The 21,929-nt window shown below is 36.4% G+C and overlaps 1 long non-coding RNA gene across 2 annotated transcripts in view; it reads right to left on the reverse strand.

The window, feature by feature from the left end:
* The window catches only part of LOC110452204, a 26,289-nt gene extending 14,212 nt beyond the window's left edge, over positions 1-12,077 (reverse strand). For both annotated transcript variants that reach the window (XR_002463158.1, XR_002463157.1), the window contains exons 1-2: positions 11,961-12,077; positions 9,897-9,971 (exon numbers count right to left, since the gene is read on the reverse strand). This is a non-coding gene — a long non-coding RNA (uncharacterized LOC110452204). The remainder of the gene's footprint in view (positions 1-9,896; positions 9,972-11,960) is intronic.
* Positions 12,078-21,929: the final 9,852 nt, after the last annotated feature.

Here is a 21,929-nt window from a genome sequence, read left to right on the forward strand (position 1 = left end):
GAGTCACTGAACAATGACTTATTCTTTACAAATGATCGAGTCACTGAACAATGACTTATTCTTTACAAATGATCGAGTCACTGAACAATGACTTATTCTTTACAAGTGATCGAGTCACTGAACAATGACTTATTCTTTACAAGTGATTTATACTTAAAACTATTGTACACAACAGAACTACCAGTAGTTAACAATGACCTACTTTATCCAGTAGTTAACAATGACCTACTTTATCCAAGAGAATAAGTCATTGAACAACGACTTATTTCAAACGATTTACTAAACAATGGCTCATTTTATACAGATTACAACACGGAGGTCACTAGCTACAGTTGTGGTAAAGCAGAATGGTACATGATGTGTTAAAATGGTACATGATGTGATAAAAATCTTGACGATTATTACTTACGCACATTTGTGATGGACGAATGTTGAGCGATAACAATCATGGTTGGTGTAAATTCAGGAATGGCTTAACAAAATATATGATTTCGCATTTATAATTATATATAGCTATATGTACTTTAATTTTAGCTACATCATTTTATTCTTTCATTTGTTTTTCCTGAAATTAAGAAGTTGTGTTTTCGAGGTCTTTTAAACGATCCAACACATATGGACACAGTCCCATATGCAGGTAAACATAGCCGCTTTGTACATGCACCTGGACTGTAGTTTTCCTCATCAGTGGGGTCTACGTAACTCGCTGAGGTGATAAAAATCCAGGTGATTAAGGGGAGCTACAGACAGACATGTATGCAATTAAAAATACTTAACATCCTCTTGTGTTTTCATAACGGTTATACGATATAACATATCAGCTCTCTGTGTCAGGCACAGGTCACAGAAAAATAAGGTCACTCATCAAAATGTTATTTATCAGTTCTGTTACCTGGAAGCCAGACTCATTGTTCGTCCACAGTTTTTCCGCACATCATGCCCACACCGCACATCGCGTAACGTTGTGCATTCCCACAACTGTATATATGTACAGTGCACCTTATTTCAAATGATACAAGTTCCGGATTTTTGACATTCCGTAATATTGATCAACCAATTGTACTAAATCCCGCAAAACAGCTGGTACAATGATTGTTAAATGGCACAATTGTACGTACGCACTTTATTCAGAAAAGAGTAGACGGTGTGCGCATGATGTCTGCATAATTTAATTTATATATTCGGTGCATTGTGCTGTCACACAACTGTACAATGCTCAAGTCATAAAATTTACCAGAAACACATTATATTTATCATTACCTTGCAGAGATGGTCCAATCATCTGTGAATCAGCTCCATATGAACTTAACCCTTTCACCACTGTAGACAATAATGGACTCGTCCAGATCAATGTATAGAAGAGTCTATTAAAGTTACCTAGGGGTGAAAGGGTTAAGCTGAGCTATTGTGACCCTGGAAGTTGTGGAACACTACCATCAGTGACAATATATATGACCTTGAAAGTTGTCGTGTTGTTCATCTGTGGACAATATATGTGACCTTGGAAGTTTTGCGACACCACAATCAGTGGATAACAAGAGGCCCAGAGGGCCTGTATCGCTCACCTGGAAATGTTAGCAAAATTGAAGATGAAATAGCCAGATGTTGCTGTACATGTATTACATGGTTAGTCAGGGGTTATTTATATGCAATTGGACAAAACCCTGTCATTTCTACAGGAAAAGGAGTATTTTAAGGAATTTGCTATGTTTCCCCTATTGGGCCCCGCCCCTCTGCCCTGAGGGGGGTCAGACCCACCTTTGATACAAAATCAGGTCACCTTTACCCAATGATGTTGTAGACCAAATATGGACAAAATCCAGTTTTTCCTACCGAAGAAGAATTTTCAAGAATTTGCTAAATGACCTCTATTGGGCCCCACCTCTAAGGTCCCAGGGGGTTCAGACACACCATTTACATGCATTGATTTGCCTTCCCCATAGCATGCTTACTGTTCAAATTTGGTCAAAATAGCTTCATCCCAAGAAAAAAGGATATTAAAGATATTCCTCTATAATCCCTTATTTGGCCCTGCCTCTCTGCCCCCCAGTGGGGTCGGATACACCATTTATGCAAAAATGGTTCCCCTTCACCCAAGGATGCTTCATACTAAATTTGGACAAAATCCTGTCTTTCTTACAGAAGGACAAGGATTTTGAAGATATTGCTATGTTTCCCCTATTGGGCCCTGCCCCTCTGCTCACAGGGGGGCCATACCAAGACCAAGATGCTCCAGACTAATTTAGGATAAAATACTTTAATCTCTATGGTAGAGAAGTATTTTCAAGGTTTTACCTTGATTTCCCCTATTCGGCCCCGCCCCTCTGTCCCCAAGGGGGCCACACCGACTGTTTATACAAAATTGAGTCCCCTTGGCCCAAGGATGCTCCAAACTAAGTAAAGATACAATCGCTAATCCCTACGATATAAGAAGGTTTTTAAAGGTTTTACCTCTATTTCCCCTATTTTGTCCCGCCCCTCTGCCCCCATAGGGCATTCACACCATTTATACAAAATTGAGTCCCCTTGGCCGAAAAAATGCTAGAGACTAAATTAGAATGAAATCCCTTAATCCCTATGGTAGAAGAATTTAAAAGGTTTAACCTCTATTTCCATTGTTTGGCCCCACCCCCACCCTTTATACAAAATTGTGTTTCCTTGGCCAAAGGATGCCCCAGACTAAGTTAGAACAAGAGGCCCAATGGGCCTGCATCACTCACCTGGTAATAATCTCACACTTGTAATTTTAAAAGTTGACTAAAATACAGCTACAGGCAGAATATCAGTGTGACCTTGAATGTCAAACAATGACATTAGCTTGAAAGTTGGTCAAGGCCATTCATTTGAACAAACTTGGTAGCCCTGATTGCTACAGGCCAAATAAAGGTACCCTGGGCCTTTTGGTTATTGAGAAGAAGTTGTTTGAAGGTTTTAAGACATTTGACACCTGTGACCTTGAAAGTTGGTCAAGGTCATTCATTTGAACAAACTTGGTAGCCCTTCATCCCAGCATGCTACTGGCCAAATATCATCACCCTGGGCATTTTGGTTATTCAGAAGAAGTTGTTTAAACATATTTGACCCCTGTGACCTTAAACATGGATGAAGATCATTTATTTAAACAAACTTGGTAGCCCTTCGTCCCAGCATGAAACTGGCCAAATATGTTCACCCTATGCCTCTTGGTTATTCAGAAGAAGTTGTTTAAAGAATTAAACATATTTGACCCCTGTGACCTTGAACATGGATTAAGGTCATTTATTTGAACAAACTTGGTAGCTCTTCAACCCAGCATGTTACTGGACAAATCTCATCATCCTAGGCCTCACAATTATTCAGAAGAAGTTGTTGAAAGGTTTTAAACATATTTGACCCCTGTGACCTAGAATATGAATCAAGGTAATTTATTTGAACAAACTTGGTAGCCCTTTATCCTAGCATGTTACTGGCCAAATTTAGTCACCCTAGGCCTCTTGGTTATTCAGAAGAAATTGTTGAAAGGTTTTTAACATATTTGACCCCTGTGCCCTAGAATATAAGTCAAGGTCATGTATTTGAACAAACTTGGTAGCCCTTTATCCCAGCATGTTACAGGCCAAATATCATCACCCTAGGCCTCTTGGTTATTCAGAAGAAGTTGTTTAAAGGTTTTAAACAAATTTGACCCATGTGAACTTGAATATAAATCAAGGTCATTTATTTGAACAAAATCGGTAGCCCTTCATCCCAGCATGTTACTGGCCAAATATCATCACCCTATGCCTCTTGGTTATTCAGAGGAAGTTGTTTAAAAAATTTAACATATTTGACCCCTGTGACCTTGAACATGGATGAAGGTCATTTATTTGAACAAACTTGGTAGCTCTTCAACCCAGCATGTTACTGGACAAATCTCATCATCCTAGGCCTCACGATTAATCAGAAGAATTTGTTGAAAGGTTTTAAACATATTTGACCCATGTGACCTAGAATATAAATCAAGGTCATTTATTTGAACAAACTTGGTAGCCCTTCATCCCAGCATGCTTCTGGCCAAATATCATCACCCTAGGCCTTTTGGTTACTGAGAAGAAGTTGTTTAAAGTAAAATGTTGACGACGGACAACGGACGGACGCCGCACCATGCCATAAGCTCACTTGGCTAATAAAAACGCTTACCGTTAATCCCTAAGGTAGAAGAAGGATTGTAAAGGTTTTACCTCTATTTCCATTGTTTGGCACAGCCCTTCTGCCCCCAGGGGAGCCACACCCACTGTTTATACAAAATGAACTCCTTGGCCTAAGGATGCTCCAGACCAAATTCAGTCAGAATCTACTTAGCCGTTCAGGACTAGTAGCGTTTTAAAGGAAAAGTTGATGGACGGACGCCGGATGCTGTGGTATGGCATAAGCTAACCATGGTCCTTCGGACAAGGTGAGTTAACAAAAACAAGAGGCCCAATGGGCCTGCATCGCTCACCTGTTATTAATCTAACACTTGTAATCTTAAAAGATTTAAACATATGACGCCTCTGACCTTGATTGTTGAACAAGGACATTAGGTTGAAAGTGGATCAAGGTCATTCATTTAAACTAACATGGTAGTCCTTCATCCCAGCATGCTACAGGCCCAATTTCAGTACCCTGGCCCTTTTGCTTATTGAAAAGAAGTCGCTTGAAGATTTTACGACATTTGACCCCGGTGACCTTGAAAGTTGGTCAAGGTCATTCAGTTGAACAAACTTGATAGTCCTTCATCCCAGCATGCTACAGGCCCAATATCAGTACCCTGGGCCTTTTGGTTATTGAGAAGAAGTTGTTTGAAGATTTTAAGACATCTGACCCCAGTGACCTTGAAAGTGGGTCAATGTCATTCATTTAAACAAACTTGGTAGCCCTTCATCCCAGCATGCTACAGGCCCAATATCAGTACCCTGGGCCTTTTGGTTATTGAGAAGAAGTTGTTTGAAGATTTTAACATATTTGACCCCTGTGACCTTGAAAGTGGGTCAAGGTCATTTATTCGAACAAACTTGGTAGCCCTTGATCCCAGCATGCTACTGGCCAAATATCATCTTCCTAGGCCTTTTGGTTATTGAGAAGAAGTTGTTTAAAGCAAAAAGTTGACGCCGAACGGACGACGGACGACGGACCATAACATAAGCTCAATTGCCCTTCAGGCAGGTGAGCTAATAAATGATCTTGGAAGTTGTGCAACGGGGTTAAATTTTACGTGATTTTGACTCAAAATTAGAAAATTTACAGATTTTAATTAGACATGTGAATGAAATAAATGTTTGCGGTGTCTTAACACAGAGATGAGACACCTGGTATATAAAGTATCAAATAGTCAAATGAATAGGATTTGTGACAGCATATTGAGCAACAACATGCAAGTGTATTTTGTTAAATAAATCTTCAACATGCTCTAAGATGTGTGTTATAACCTATTTTCATACTTTCTTTCCCCTTATGGACAGGAATCATTACAACCACATGTGCACATTACAGTTTTATTGTTGTGGCTCATATTTTTTACAGTTGTCGGATTATTCTCCAGATCAAATTTTCGCAATCAGGTTATTGATCCACGAAATTACACGAAAATGTCATCCTCACGGAAATATCCTGTCATACAGTATAATACCTTGGAAGTTGTGTAACCCCACCATCAGTGGACAACATATACGACCTCAGCTGTTGCAAAGTCATAAAATCCCAATAAACCAATCCAGCACTAAATATTGATTAAAATACTTTGGTTTGTTTGTGTTTTATGTCCTATTAACAGCTATAGTCATTTAAAGACATGCCAGGTTTTTGTGGTGGAGAAAAGCCGGAGTTCCTGGAGAAAAACCACCAACCTACGGTAAGTACCTGTCGACTGCCCCACGTAGGCCTCAAACCCGCGACCCAGTGGTGGAGGGCTAGACTGGAAACAGAATGTCAGACCCCTTACCCACTAAGCACTTGGCCACAGAGGCCCATTAAAACACTAATTTAGCCAGGGACTCCGAAACCTGAGAGTAAAAACGTACAGTGGGATCAATATAAAAAAGTAACATTTTAGTTCACTTTTTCCATAATTTAATACAAAAAATATCCAAAGCCCGGACTTAATTATAAACAAAAACACTTGATAAGCTTAATACATTATTTACATTCACAAATGATACTATTAGTTTTGCTATTGTGGTCCGACTACTATACACATCATAAATTACATAGTGATGCAGGCAAGCTTCTCTCCAAGTAATTAATAATATAATAAACCATTGTATTTATGAGCTATTTATATTACCCACTTCATGAATTGCACAATAATCTGTATAGATATTATCACTAATCAGCACTTAAATATACAAACTGCCCAATCTCAGGTCAGCAGTCTAGGCCATGCTGTTATTACTCTACAAATGCGATGTTGGAAAATGTTAACTCCCATCATTACATGTGTAGTGGTTAAATCAGACGTTAATTTGATTGCCTGTATTCTAAAAAGTGTGAGTTATTTTTATTTATTTTATCATGTATTGCAATATTGAAAAGGTTTGGGTCCAATCTTTGTATTTGTTTGTTTATTTAAGGGGGGATCTGAATCTTGTATATTTTATCTAATTGGATATTGATGGAAATACATGTATATAGATGTGTCTGGTGATTAATTCATAATGTTTTGCTCCGTCATTGCATTTCTCTTATTTGTATTCTTTGTCTTTCTGATCAATTTTATTTATATTATTTTCTAAATTTGGAAAAATGAGTGTAGATTTCAACTCATAAGACTGCCCCAAGATCGGGCACCGACAAATTCATTTCTACTCTTCAGAGTTTGAACGACAACACTGATCAATGGAAGACACAATCACAGCAGTTCTAAAAATAAAAACGTTCTTCGAAACTTCCTGGTACAAAAGTTCTACAGTAAACTTCCCTGATATCTAAAAAAAACTCATTTAACATTCATTTTTTTTTGTATCTGTAGCCAACATGATTGACTTCCTCAGCATAACAACACAAAAAATAGAAATCATTGTACAGCAGTTCAATATATAAGTTAGATAATCAGTGATCTATGGTACATGAAGGGTGGTAATTAGGTATTACTAGTTATCTAGTTAGCTTTTAAGTTGTCCTCACTTTAATTTCTACAGTGTATACGTTTTTAAAACACATCACAGTCAGCTAATTTCTGTTATACTGCAACACTTTACAAATATGGTGAAGATTCAACAGTTGACAAAAACCAATTCACATAGTATTTCATTATTCAAGACTAAAATAATTTATTATATATATGTGAGTTTTAACTGATATGTGATATAAGCATACAAGTGTAAACCATTGTGAACAACCCTGTGTAAAATTCCTTGCACATTTCATGCCTGTTCTTCTGTTGATGCATGCACAGAATTTGTTGAGAGAGCAAGTCGAGAGATAGTCGGATTTAAACACACTCTCATACATATACATGCGTCATACAATATTGCAGGCATTCAAATGCAAAAATACACTTGGGATAATACAGATACAACCAACACTGCAATACAGGATCGAAAAAATGACATGTAGATCTACAATCTAGACTGCATGACCAGTGACAAGACATCACTTCCAATGTGCTTACAAAACCCAATTCCAACACGAGTAATTACTAAAATGATGGATAGGTCTGAGCATTACCTGTTGAAAGGAAACAAGTTACTGAAGTTATGAAGGAAAATGTCAGGTTTTTGTAATGGGTTGATTTCTGCTTCTGAATGTTACAGATTTTCCATCTACATCTTCATGCACTTGACTGTTTTTCTAGATCAGACCCGGGAGGAAAACGTCGGACAACAACATCTTGATCTTGATAAATAAACAGGTGGGGCTCGAGTCAATAGCATTGCTAACCCCTATACCAGGATCTACAGCAGGAAAGCATGATCAGCCCACAGTATCACACCACATCATCACACAGGTGACATTAACACATTCACCCCTGAAGACACATTTCAACTCTTCCAATTCAAAGGTTGGAATAGTTCATTGTGAAGTGTCAGGGGTGAATGAGTTAACTGTATACAGTACGTAGATTTTACTATTAAAGATCTGACTAATTCTTTATCAAATACCGGAATTATTTTGGCAGGTTACATATTATGACTTAAAATTGTGAACTAGGACCTGCCGCATGTTATGTGTATATAAAATTCATTGTCGTGTTACCTTAGTTGATTGAAGGCTCAAGCTACTGCTGTACAACAGTGAAATAATTGCTGGTACAAAATATATTGCATTCTGTATCACCCCTTTAGCTAATACCTGCAGTTCAATTTCAAACCAAATTCTGTATTCCTTTCAAAGGTACACGATCACTTCTATATGACAAGAACATTGAACAAGAGATAAATCTGGATGATTTCAACTGAAGAAAAACCTGTATCAATATTTTTTTTCTAAATGTTTCCACATATCAAAATCATTTTAATGACGTGCATACTTACAAACTTTACGAAATGCTTACAAATTTTGATCACTTAATATTTTCAGCACAGGCATAATTTCACAGCGACAAGAGCAATGCAAAAACACATTATCATTATGGTATGTACATTACGGTGAAAGCTACAATATACTGCATGTTTTTTTCTCTTTGAAGGGGTTTTCCTTCACGGGGAACACTAATGGGTCCCCTGTGATATTTTGCTGACAGAAGGAGATGAGTTCATTGAGGGTCCGGCTGGCACGCAATCGGTCAAGCTTTAGGTGGTGTTTCAGTTGTTCCACCTGACCACTGAGCTTGACAATTTGGTCGCTCTTGTTTTGGATCACCATGGCGACAAGATGCTACTTGAGGATTCTCGGCGTGTAAACTATGACACCCCAGCCAAACAACACCATGCACTCAGCTAGAATAGGTAAACAAAACAAAACAAGAAACAAAATAAAAATGAAAAAGCTATAGGATAGACACACCAAAGAACAGACATGCAGGGCAGAAAACTTCGACATCAACAATTCACAATACCAGAGAGGAAGAAGTGCATACTATAGCCAAACCATCACAAGGTAAAGACAAAACAATAGCTACAGGAGTGTTTTACATTTCCAAGAGGAAAAATAGGTGTAAAGGAACACAACCAATACTTTTTTTGAATAATCGAAATGTGTATCAGACATTTTTTTTCTATCTAGCATGTATATATAAGTACCCCTTCATTGACTTTACATTATAATTATACATTCTAGATCTGAATGTCTTATTATGTTTACATGTGCTGATCACTATCATCAAGTTAAACATTATCTTAGGAAAGGTACTCAGTGAGGGAATGGGGTTCATTATATGTCAACTACTTCATTTTATTTATTATCGTGTATATAGTATGTAGGTTCTAAAAATATAAGCGAGTCCAACACTGGTTCTCCCAAAAATCACTACAGATATATATATATAATATATATATGCATACTTTAAAACAATGTAGTTCTCCCTATACACATGACTTTTCACAAGTGTAGTAATTAGCAGAGATAATCATTGAGGGGGTCATGGGGCCATGGCCCCTCAAAACTGAAACTGACCCCTCCCTGTTCCAATTTCTTTTGATATTTCATAGAATGGCCCTTCTAAATTTGATATTGACTAAACATTGCTGAAAATTGCCCACTGCTCTCAAATTTCAGGATTTCCCCTGAATTGGGATGTAATTAACTAGGGGACTGGGTAATATATAGTATGATGAACTGAACATGCCTCATGCCAACACAGTAAAGTTATTTACAGCTACTTTACACATACACATATACAACATACAAATGCTTGTTGACAGTGATCGTTGTCTGGTTGCATTGCTCCATTATCGGTTCATGTCTGATTTGTAAAGACAGATGTACAGCTGGAGAGGTTTCATGACTGTGACAACACTTACTTGAATCAGAGGTAAATTCTGGTCCTCTCTAACATGTGGTGATTACACAGACTTCAGCAAAAACTGGCTTTAATTCTGATAAAGTAAAATGGTAAAACATATACTTTAAGTGACATACAAGACATTCTGTTATATAGCGACACAAATCATACAATAAAGGAGCTGGAAGTTGGGAAATATTGAATCACCTCCTGCTTCAGAGTCCCCCTGTACCATCCACATATATATTGCTGCCAAGACCATTTCAGTTTCCTTTCAATTTGGGAACATACACACGGCTGCTTAAATTTCTTTAGCAGATTCTTTTCTTTTGTACCTGTTGAGGTTTAAACAGTCTATTGTAGTTATCAATACCTCTAGATCTTAATCACTTTAAAGCTGATCATGCGGGGCAAGTTTAAAGCTTTCAATTGAGATTAAAAAAATGTTTTCTGGTTTGGAGATGTTCCCCAGTGATGTCTCTTTTCAGGCTGTCGTGTCTAAGGAAGCGCCGACATTTTAGAATGCATTTGCTTGGTAAGGAAAATGGGTTTACCGTCAAACCAGTTATTATTTGTTCAACGTGTACATAGAATACCGTCACAATTTGGAACCGACAGTAAATTTCTCTGATCAGTTGAATAAAATTGATATGGAAGACATCCAAGACATAACTGATCTCTGTAGACATATTTAGTAAAATACGACCAATTGTAATATCCAGTGCACATATCCCCCTCCCTCCACTGAACAAAATCTGCCATGAAAGAAAAATATATGACTAACGCCGATGCCTACCTTTTAAATATCCTATTAGTAATAACATCCTGTGGGATACAATACTAATTCCAATTATTTCTACGAAGATGGTTCAATTATCAAATTTCACACTGTTGACTTGCACACCTGGGACTGTCGCACTTGCACTCGTTTTGCTAATAAAGCGCTTAATTACAATGAAGACCAAGAGTTCATAATAGAGTATTTGTGTGTGTGTGCGGTTCTTTGCACATGTTAAGATAGACTAAAGGTACATTTCTCATTCATTGGAAAATTTTCAGTTATATATCTTTAATTTAATTTTGGATACACAATGTTTCCGAGAATGTGCGAGAGTAACACCATTGTTTCAAACATGTGCACATACTAAAATGTCGCTTCCTTAGAAACGACAGCTGGAAGAGATACATGTAGTCACTGGGGAACATCCTAAAAAAAATAAAACTTTTTAAAATCTCAATAGAAAGCATTTAAACTTACACGGTCAGCTTAAAGTTGTGCAATATTTTGTTCTTTTTTAATTTCAACGCATAATTGTATTATGGTATTTGTTTTGTACGTTTCCTGCTTAGCCTAAATTTGTCTCTGTCTGGTTGATTTGGTGCGTGTTGTGTATACTAAACTCTTGGTCGCATAAAGTAGAGCAGTATATATTCCAGTACGGATGTGACTATTGATTTTATGTATGTTTTTTTTATTTGTTGTGAATGTTGCGTTTTAGGAATTCTAGTGATTTGTGTGCGTTGGGAGTGATGATATTGATGTGAAGCTCTGATATATGTTTCAGTAGGAAGATGACCTATACCGTTATATATATATATATTCACTCGGTGTTGATCAAGACAGGTAGACGCTCTATACAATAAACTACGTTTCTTCGGAAATGTTTTATGACCTTTAAAGGATATGCTATAACAAAATTACGTTTTGGTTAAATGAATATACCCGAGCACAAGCTAGTGTAATTAGCAGTCAGCCGTTCAGGTGTTAGCGTCAACAATTGATCATGTTGATTCGGCCGCACCCTTTCAATAATTTTATCAACATACACATCCAGCAGAGGCCAGACAACCAGCTAATTCCAACAATCAGCTAAACATCAATAATTGTAGCTCATTTATGATTTCATAATTAGGTAGGGCACACAGATTTCTATCCGATTTGCATGACTATTTGTTTTTGAGATTATGGGCACCTGTCGAAATAATGACATCATTCGTTGAATCCTAAGGACATACTTTTTCACGTGTTGTACATAAATAATATATCATAAAATCAATGAAATACGAGGACAGCAAGCCTTACCTACAAAATGTCGGAATTTCCTCAGGTTCGGTTGACACCTACGACGGGAAGAGAAAATGTCGAGTGTTCTCCTCTTGGAAATAACAATATGGCAAAAGCCTCGTTTTGAATGTGAAATCTTAACACATACCAACTATAGTCTATTTCAGAAAACATACTTTTACAATTTCAGAACTGATTTTTTAATTCAGGTTAAGAATACAGATCCTGAGAGCGGAGAACGTATAATAATTGATGTATACAATTATAGAAAATGGTTTAAATAAAAATATCATAAGATTAAAAAGATTTGCATTTTTGTTTAACTTAAATGAGAGTTGCTTCCCTTTAACCACGATTTTTGACAGTTAGTAACGTTACTCATCATATAATTATAGTCTATCATATATGGACGATAGAGAAATTCTATTCGATGATGTAGAGTTCTAAACAGATCTGAGCAGTGGCGAACCCGGGGGTGCTGCCCTAGTTGCCCCCTTTTTTCTGTGTCCAAAAATAATCTACATTTTCCTCTTTTTCATATGGGATTTTCTTCTAATATCTACATGTATGTATGCCTAAGGGTGCAGATTTTCAGATTTTTATTTCTCTCAGACGTACAAAGTTTGTAACAAGAGGTCAATATGTATCATATTCATATATACATTGCGGGTAACAAAGACATAAAGGCTACAAACTAATTACATACATTCAATAGCTTTTCAAGATTTTCTAGAAATTTGCTAACATTTTTAAAAACTTTTACATTGCATATAGTAAATAGTTATATGTTGAATTATTCAACTATATTTTTAACACTGGTCACGTGCCTGAGACTTGGCTCCTGGGAAACATCATCCTGTTTTTAAGAACAATGGTAGTTTGTATGATGCCACTAACTATCGTCCAATTACTTTGGTTAATTGTCTAGCTAAATTGTTTATAGCTGTAATTAATGAACGATTAAATAAATATGCAGATAATGTAGAACTCATCCTCGAAAATCAAGCAGGGTTTCGAAGAAATCACTCCACTGTTGACCATATCTTTTCACTTCATGCATTAATTGATTTATCAAAACATTTAAAAAAAATATATATTGTACCTTTATAGATTTTGAAAAGGCTTTTGATAGCGTTTGGCGAATAGGCCTTTGGAACAAATTTTTGGTTAATAATATAGATGGAAAATGTTTCCGAATTATTACAAATATGTACAATGACATTAAGGCTAGAGTGATGAAAGATGACGTATTCTCGAATATATTCCCATGTAGTTCTGGGTCCGGCAAGGCGACAATCTTTCCCCGTTTTTATTTTCACTTTTTCTTAATGATTTAGAAGATTTTTTGAAATCACGTGACTGTAAAGGTCTGTCTAATATAAACGACCAGCTAGAAGAGGATTTACATGTATATATGAAGCTTTATGTTATGCTATACGCTGATGACACTATACTACTATCAGACACGGCAGAGGATTTGCAAAAGCAAATAGATGTATTTTTCGAACCTATGGCATCTTAAAGTCAATATCAGCAAAAATAAAATCATGGTATTTGGTAGAAAAAGAATTCCTGATGGCCTTAATTTTACATACAACGGTACTGTTATAGGAATAGCTAAGGATTTTAAATATCTTGGGGTTTATATACTAAAACTGGTTTGACACAGTTTGATATTAAACAACTGAATGGTAAAAGTTTAAAAGCAATGTATGGTGCTATTTCCAAATGTAGGGATTATAATTTGTCAATAGATTGTCAACTTGATATATTTGACAAAGCCATCGAACCTATTGTTTTATACGGATGTGAAGTTTGGGGTTTCTGTAACTATAAACTTATCGAACGTTTACATTTAAAATTTTGCAAACACATACTTAATGCTAAAACGTCTACACCTAACTTTATGATATACGGAGAACTTGGAAGGTTTCCGCTAGGTATTAATGTCAAAGTAAGAATGGTCGGATTTTGGGCTAAATTGACAAAAAACAACCAAAAAAATAATAAATTAAGTAATAAACTGTTAGCAATTTTATCAAATTATGAATCTTCATGGCTTAAATATGTGAAAAGTATTTTTGAAGGATGCAGTCTAATACATATATTTAAAAGTCAAGAGTTTCAAAGTATACATGGGCTAAAAAGTACCATATTTTATAAACTAAAAGGAAAATTTATATCAAACTGGAGAAATGAAATGTATACTTCTCCGAAAGGAACCAAGTATGGAATATATAAGTACGAACTTTGTTTAGAAAAGTACTTACTAGAACTCCCTCCGAAACTAGCCAAAGCGTATTGTAAGTTTGGAACATGTAATACTAAGTTACCAATTGAAAGTGGTAGGTGGTTCAATATACCACGTGCAAAAAGATTATGTAGTTTATGTTATTTAAGAGAAATTGGCGACGAATTTCATTATCTGTTTACATGTACACATCAACCAATTCTCAATAGTAGGCGAAAACATATGTCCAGATATTATTATGAAAGACCAAACACATTTAAATATCATACATTATTCAATTATGTAACACAACTTGAATTGACATCATTGGCTAAATTTATTAACAATATTAATGACATAATTAATTTACAATACTAATGTCCATCCTGTTCCACCATGTATTATCGTCACCCATTTGTATATATGTATTCTCTAGACTGTATTGTTTATGAGAATAAAAACAATTGCCATTGGTGAAGGCTCAACGGACTGTCTACCTACTCGCATTGTTATAATGTCACGGTGTGGTGATCACCCTGTCCGTTGAGAGAGGATAAAACCATCTGTTGGAATTAGGTATATATATTAATTGTTATTTCAAAGGTAGAGTCCATTTCATGATAGATAAACCTGTATTTTCACCTGTGGTTTCATGTACACATGATCATCAGGAGTGATTTATTATACCTGTTAAAAAATGTAAATTTCAAAAATGTCAAAGACAATAAAGCATCCACCTTAGCATCACGTTATCAGGTGAATAATAACCAATGTTAGCATAAAAGCCTGGCATGTATATATATATATATCCTTTTTAACAGGTGTTGCCCTTGTACATATGCATGCATACAAATTCACAATAAAAGACAAACAGTCAAATCATAATTCATATTTATGACAAAATAAATCAATATTTAATGGACAAAATGCTTGCTAAACTACATGCACATGAAAGACATGACACAAACATCAACATTTTAACCAAAAACCTACATTTTTACCATTGTTTCAGAGAATTTGTTAACACTCGCTCCGCTCGGCCATCATAAAATATAAATACTCTATGTTATGAAATATAACCTGGAATAATACCGCAAACCCAGAAAACTATTCTATGCCTTAATGTCCGATAAATTCTAGCTTTCAACGCTTGGCAGTGCTTGAACAAGTTTAGTATTACATCTTCAGAAAAAAGATCGCCTCGCTCTGCTCGACAGGGAAATTATAATTGGCACAATCTCAGAAATAATGTGAAGTTCTAAATATTGTTAGGTGCTAGAAAGTAGTATACATGTACAACCGACATGACAATTATAATTTATTAGGGTTTTTTAAGTCTTTTTCTGAGTTTAAAATTTTGAGCAATACCCAAAATTAATTCCTGGGTCCCCCACTGCTGAGACTATGTTTTACTTGTCATGTCAATAGTTTTGTTTTCGGTTAAAACAAACTATGGATGCGTTTAGGTAGTTTTAGATCGATATAGGCCGAGCCTGTTATCTTATCCATAGAAAGTGAGCATTTTAGTTTCGGTCAGGCACGTCTCGACCCCCGTACCACGTGCCGGATACTCTTGAGGTCAGTTTTCTTTTCGGGTTCAGCTGGTTGAAACGGTTAAATTGGATACTGTATTCGGCAGTTTTTAACTACAGATGCATGCAAGATTTTGGTGCATTCACTTGTTACCTCTCGGTTGGATTATGGTAACGCCCTGCTCTGTGGTATATTTGACAAACTAACTAGTCGTCTGCAGAGGGTCCAGAACACTGCAGCACGGCTAGTTACTCGTACTCGAAAGAGAGAGCACATCACACCTGTGCTTTATTCGTCGCACTGGTTACCTGTACGCTACAGGTCGCAGTACAAAATTCTGGTGTACACATACAAGGCACTGAATGGAACAGCTCCTCAGTACCTACATGAGCTTGTTATCACGAACACTGCGGTCGGACTCAGAATCTTTGTTGTGTGTCCCAAAATCTATACTGTGACCTACGGAAACAGATGCTTTGAGAGAGTTTCGGCTACGTTGTGAAATAGCTTACCATCTGCTATTAGAAAGTCAAATACCCTGGCCAAGTCCAAGAGGGACATCACAATTCACCTCTTCATGTCTGCATTTTAGAATCTTTGCAAAGACGTCATGTAAATCCCTCCTTTTATTTGTTCAATTATGTGCACATTGCTTGCTTAAATGTATAAAAGTGATTGTAAGCCTTTGTTTTTTGTTTCCACAATTACAACCATTACTATTATCCATATGTTGAAAAGCGCTTTAGAGTCATTTTACAAATTATATAGAGTGCTATATAAATGTTGCATATTATTATTATTATTAGTATCATACTCGACAGGGTCTATGTGACAATAAACGTTTTCGGTTATCCTATGATTTTACTTTGTTTGGATAAAATGTTTATTGAATAACATGACAGTATTGATCACATACTGTACTGTGCTTTCTAGTGAATAATACCCATGTCATATATTTTTGCGTTTTAAATAACCCATGTAATATGACCTATCAGCCCTGTGATTGGTTGTAAGTTTCAATTGTTTCAATTGTGACGTCACGCCTAGGACAAGTACATGACGTCACAGACTTACCGACTTGAGTCAAAATAGAGGCTTTTTTACATTTCAAGGTTGCATGGAAATTTTTGTTTTACACAAATAAATGTCACAAATCTTGATTATGTGATAAAAAGGATCTTACACTCGTTTTTATTTCATATGAAATGAATGAAACTCGTCACAATTTTCATTTTAGCTTGCTAAATTGAAAAATTCTTAGACTTGTTCCATAAATCTCATATGTAATGGAAACCCATGTAAGATCCTATATATAACTTATCTACTTGAAATTTCAAAACGAAAAAATAAATAAGATTTGCACTGTCTGGTCGTCTTTGCGCTATTTGATACTAAGCACTGATCCGTCTAGGTCGATGTCGATAGGTGTCTGTCTCACCACCATACAAATCCTAGTTGATAATAATTCTATTGCATACATGTTCATATTTAATTACCAATCTGAAGAAGACGTTTCTAGAAACAATAACACAAGTTTCATAAACAGTAATCAATTCTGTTCCAGAAAGTCTCTCTTCGTTATTTTGATAAAAACAACTTGAACACTTATTTATATTAATTTTATTTTTGAATCATCATTTATGTTCCACAGAAAACTTTACAAACCTTGGATTTATTGATAGTATTGTACTAAGGGTCTGTATTGACTTTTCTGCAAAGTTGTGTTTCTAATCTCTCTACCTTTTTGAAGTATTTAGTTCTTTTTAACATTTCTTAAATACCATTTTTTTTGTACGTAGTAGGGTCCGTGTCTGTTCATATAATCTTTTCTTTTTTGATATAGAAGGGTCCGTATTGGCCTTTCTGCAATTCTGTGTTTAGAATCTTTCCCCTTTCACGTAGTATGGCCCGCTCTAGCTTTACTGCGATGATGAGTTGATCATCATTCCCTTTTTGACGAAGTATTGTCGGTATCGGCTTTTCCATAACGCCGTGCTCATAATCTTTCCTTTTTTGACGAAGTTGAGTTCATTTTTTGATTTTCTGCTGTTCTGTTTCATGGAATTTCCTTTTTAGATGTAAAAGGGTCCGTATTGGCTTTTCCACAATGCCAAATTCATAATCTTTGCTCATTCGACGTAGTAGGCTCCATATTTGCTATACCATACAATACTTTTTGACAATACTTTGACGTGCAATACAGTTTTTAAAATCTTCTGTTTTGTTTTTTACTGAAATGCCGTGCTCATAATATAATCTTCCATTGTTTTGACGAAATATGTTTCTTTGTGGCTTTTCTGCTATACTGTTGTAATAAGCATTATTTTTATGACGCATGCTTGAATGGTCCGTGTTGGCTGACAACTTAAACAAGTCTATTGTTCACGTTGTAAAATGACGCGTGCGACTATACGAAGCGAAAGTTGGATAATTTTGTGATGTTATACCACGCGACATCGACGGTATAATCTAATTCCGGGGTTATATATCGCGGCCATGACGTATCACACACATTATGTTATGTATCATTTCCGGGTCCAGTTAATTGGTATGGTTTGATTGTAATTTAAAAGAAAAAGAAGCAAACATTATTCACATGAACGATGTAAGAATATAAAAATTACGGTCCGGAATGAGAATACCTGAGAGGAAGGATCCAATAGGATCACGTTACATATATAGGTAACATAAATACTTCAAAATGCTTTGCCATGCGACAGTTCCTGTTTTAACCGGATGCAAGAGTAGAATGCATGGCCATGTAACAATTAAATACAGGATTAATTTACAAGTTTAGTTAGCATCAGAAGACGAGTATTGAAAACTGAAAAAGTCACTTTTTTCAGGTTGTAAAAATGACGCGTGTGGCCGAGGATTGTGCCTTCTGAAACAAAAGGCACGAAACGGACTATAGGAATTTCCAGAAATTCCAGGTATTAGGGACGAGGTTTACCTATTAGCAGAATTAGGCCGGTGTAACATGAAAAAGTGACCCGCTTAGAAAACCTACCCGGGGTCCAAATTTCATGTAGAAATCTTACCCGGGCATCCGTAGAAAACTGACCCATAACCGTTGAAAAATGACCCGAAATCCGGGTCAGATTTCTACGGAATCATTTGTTTGTTACATTATGTAAATTTGAAATTGTACCTTTAATCTGGTCCAGTGAGATCCAACGTATGTAAAAACATGAATTTTCGCCCAGAATGCTTAGTTTTATTCCAAGAAGATCCAGGGAGCTGTCCAAATCCAAATGTTTGAAAGGTATGTCTAAATACCGGTATAGTGTTCGGGATACACACACACAACCTCACACACCCTCCCACACAACCCCTCCCCGAAAAAGAAATGAAATTTAGGAGCGCTCTGATACGATCTTTGGCACATTGCTGGTGTATAATTATGCTTTATTATTGAATCACTTTTATGTATTATTCATTCGTTCTCAATAGAAAGACAGTTGAATCATTTAAAACAATTCCAGAATGAATAAAAAGCATCAGCGAGTATAGCGATACGATTTTTACCTTATAAATCAAAAAGTAGATGACCCAGAAAGTTTGGACCCCGTCCTCTTACAATAATGTACAGCAATGTAGTTAAAATGCTCTGTGTTTAAATATTAGAGTTTTATGAAAATGTCTGGATTCTAAAGGTCTTTTTCTGTGACATTTTGGTATTTTATTATATATTCTCTATAACGAACATTTCAAGAATTTGCGAGGGATTTTCTTAAACCACGATACAAGAAAGGGTCATATTTTGGAAGTGAATTTTGTGTAGTGTTTCAAATAAAGATTGTCAGTCGAAAGGATGGTATGTAATATGGTCTTATGATTTTTTGCCTCAGACTATTATTTTTATTCCATTAAGCGAGTGGGTTCAGATTTTAAATAATCTGTACACCGTCGGATCTATGATGAAATACAAAAAATCCCTACATATAGACACATGTACAGGGTTTGACAATACGGCACTTCGTTATTATGTCACAGCGCGGGCCGGCGATTGTGTACAGCGCGGGCCGGCGATTGTGTAACATTTTCTTTGTGCAAAAAAACATGCCAGATTGCAATTAAGCATGCGATAATGTTTTTGGCGGGCTATGTCAAGGTTTGAGATTTAACATAGAACAAATGGAAGTCACGACGGGGAAATAAGAGCATATTTGAAGAGGGGAAAATCCTAAAAAGATAAGGAAGTCTGAAACGAAAATACGAAATTTTAGGAGAAAATGCAGAACGTCCTGTTTGTAAGGCGAAGGTCAAAAAGTTATTCGAAAAGGTGAGAGGCAAACTTTTGAGAGTAGTAAGTAGGAAGGAAGATGTATCTTACATCATTCGTAACGTGCACGTGGAAAATGGAGCTTACCTTGGAATAAATAGAACGTGAGTATAAAGTAAAACAATGTTGTGTATAGCACGGCACCACCGACAGTTTGTGTCTTTATTTTGTCAAATGAGGTGTTGATTATATAAATAAGGAATAGATGTCGTAGACTCTCTCCACCAATCGGAAATCGGAAACGTTTTCTATCATGAAAAAACGTCCCGGGTACAATTTCGACCATGAAAATGTGACCTGGGTACATTTTCAAACAAGAAACAATTACCCGGGTGCATATTCTACAATGGAAAAATGACCCGTGTACGTTTTCTATCATGAAATTCAAAAATGACTCAGGTGCATTTTCTACCATAAAAATGTGACCCGGGTACATTTCCTACCGTGGAAAAATAACCCGGGAACATTAACTACAATGAAAAAAGCACCCGGGTACAATTTCTACAATAATAAAACGACACGGGTACGTTTTCTACCATGAAAACCGACCGGGTACATTTTCTACAACAGAAAAACGTCTTTTAAACGACCCGAGTACATTTTCTAACGTGAAAATATAACCCGGGTACATTTTCTACAATTGAAAAACGACCCGGGTACGTTTTCTGCCATGAAAAAACCGACCCGGGTAATATTTTCTTTTTTACTTTGAACAAATAACCCGAGTACATTTTCTACCGTGAATACATACCAGCCAACCATCCCTTTCACATATCATTTTATAAGAGATCGTTTCATTCTGACATTTACGGAATATTTGACGAAATAGATAGATGCGAAGGCAATCAAAGACAAATCAGCAGAAACAGTCCTGAAACATCTCGTGGAGTTTGTGTGCACGCATGGTGTTCCTCGGGCTGTCATTACAGACCTGGGCCGCGAGGTTTGTAATAACATGGCATAGACCACATAATAGCATCTGCATTTCACACAGACTGGGGGAATAACTGAGAGATTCAACAGAACTCTGTACGTATCACTGTCAACATTTGTTACTGATTGGGACGTACAACTTCCGTTTGCTCTTTTAGCATAAAGAACATCAGAGCACATGTCAACGAAGATAGATCCATTCTTTGGTGTGCGTCAGAAAGGCCAGTTTGCCTATTGGAGTGGATATACCAGCAGTCCCAACATAAACTTCAGGGCCCGTATTCATGAAACCGTTCTCATGCTCAAGCCTGGATTTTGTGCTTAAGTCTAATTTCTTGTTCCAGTCATATATTATTTAAAAATCTTATTTTGTTAAAGTTTTGAACAAAAAATGAAGAAACTAGAAGCCGAATACTGTTTTCAATATTTAATTTTGACTTTTTGATGGTTGACACGATTTAGGTGGGTTACAAGAAAAATGGCTTGAGCACAGAATCCATGCTTAAGCATGAGAACGATTTCATGAATACGGGCCCTGACGCAGACCTTTTAAAGTCATGAATTTATACATTTGTTGCTCTTACCCAAGCGAGAGAAGTGGCAGGTCAGAATATCAAATATACACAACGAAAACAAAAGGTTTATCATGACAAAAAAAAGTTAAAAAGCAGTATTCAAGGTTGGTGACAACTTACTGCTACATAGCTCAAGAAAGGCCACCAGAAAGAAGGAAAACTTGATCCTACATCGGCAGAGTCATAAACAATTGAAGCAGTGCATGACATGGGAACGTATAATGTGTCAAATTAGTAAACCCTGGTAAATGGAGCAGGACTTCTAAAATAGTTGTGGCCAGAGGAACCGAAATCGGAGAGAAAGGACGAACAACTTACAGGACTACAGGATAGAGAGAGAAATCGAAGAAGGAAGGGACAATGACTGACAAACTTGAAACTGTTATTTAAGTGTATCGTGTGTTGTCAATGTGGTGATCGAGAAAGTGGTA

This window comes from Mizuhopecten yessoensis, unplaced genomic scaffold (assembly GCF_002113885.1).
Source record: "Mizuhopecten yessoensis strain PY_sf001 unplaced genomic scaffold, ASM211388v2 scaffold6459, whole genome shotgun sequence".
Taxonomy (NCBI): domain Eukaryota; kingdom Metazoa; phylum Mollusca; class Bivalvia; order Pectinida; family Pectinidae; genus Mizuhopecten; species Mizuhopecten yessoensis.